Below are 1180 nucleotides of genomic sequence, written 5' to 3' on the forward strand. Positions count from 1 at the left end.
CAATACGTGAACTGTGAAATTCCAGATGTTCAAGCTGGTTTTAGAAAAGGCAGAGGAACCAGAGACCAAATTGCCAACATCCACTGGATCATGGAAAAAGCAAGAGAGTTCCAGAAAAACATCTACTTCTGCTTTATTGACTATGCCAAAGCCTTTGATTGTGTGGATCACAATCAACTGTGGAAAATTCTGAAAGAGATGGGAACACCAGACCACCTGACCTGCCTCTTGAGAAATCTGTATGCAGGTCAGGAAGCAACAGTTAGAACTGGACATGGAACAACAGACTGGTTCCAAATAGGAAAAGGAGTACGTCAAGGCTGTACATTGTCATCCTGTTTATTTAACTTCTATGCAGAGTACATCATGAGAAATGCTGGGCTGGAAGAAGCACAAGCTGGAATCAAGATTTCCAGGAGAAATATCAATAACCTCAAATATGCAGATGACACCACCCTTATGGCAGAAAGTGAAGAGGAACTAAAAATCCTCTTGATGAATGTGAAAGAGAAGAGTGAAAATGTGGGCTTAAAACTCAACATTCAGAAAACTAAGATCATGGCATCTGGTCCCATTACTTCGTGAGAAATAGATGGGGAAACTGTGTCAGATTTTATTTTTCTGGGCTCCAAAATCACTGCAGATGGTGAATGCAGCCATGAAATTAAAAGACGCTTACTCCTTGGAAGAAAAGTTATGACCAACCTAGACAGCATATTGAAAAGCAGAGACATTCCTTTGCCAAAAAAGGTTCGTCTAGTCAAGGCTATGGTTTTTCCTGTTGTCATCTATGGATGTGAGAGTTGGACTGTGAAGAAAGCTGAGCGCCAAACAATTGATGGTTTTGAACTGTGGTGTTGGAGAAGACTCTTGAGAGTCCCTTGGACTGCAAGGAGATCCAACCAATCCATTCTGAAGGAGATCAGCCCTGGGATTTCTTTGGAGGGACTGATGCTAAAGCTGAAACTCCAGTACTTTGGCCACCTCATGCGAAGAGTTAACTCATTGGAAAAGACTCTGATGCTGGGAGGGATTGGGGGCAGGGGGAGAGGGGGACGACAGAGGATGAGATGGCTGGATGGCATCACTGACTCGATGGACGTGAGTCTGAGTGAACTCCAGGAGTTGGTGATGGACAGGGAGGCCTGGCGTGCTGTGATTCATGGGGTCTCAAAGAGTT

This window comes from Bison bison, unplaced genomic scaffold (genome assembly GCF_000754665.1).
Source record: "Bison bison bison isolate TAMUID 2011002044 unplaced genomic scaffold, Bison_UMD1.0 scf7180017864255, whole genome shotgun sequence".
In the NCBI taxonomy this organism is placed as follows: domain Eukaryota; kingdom Metazoa; phylum Chordata; class Mammalia; order Artiodactyla; family Bovidae; genus Bison; species Bison bison.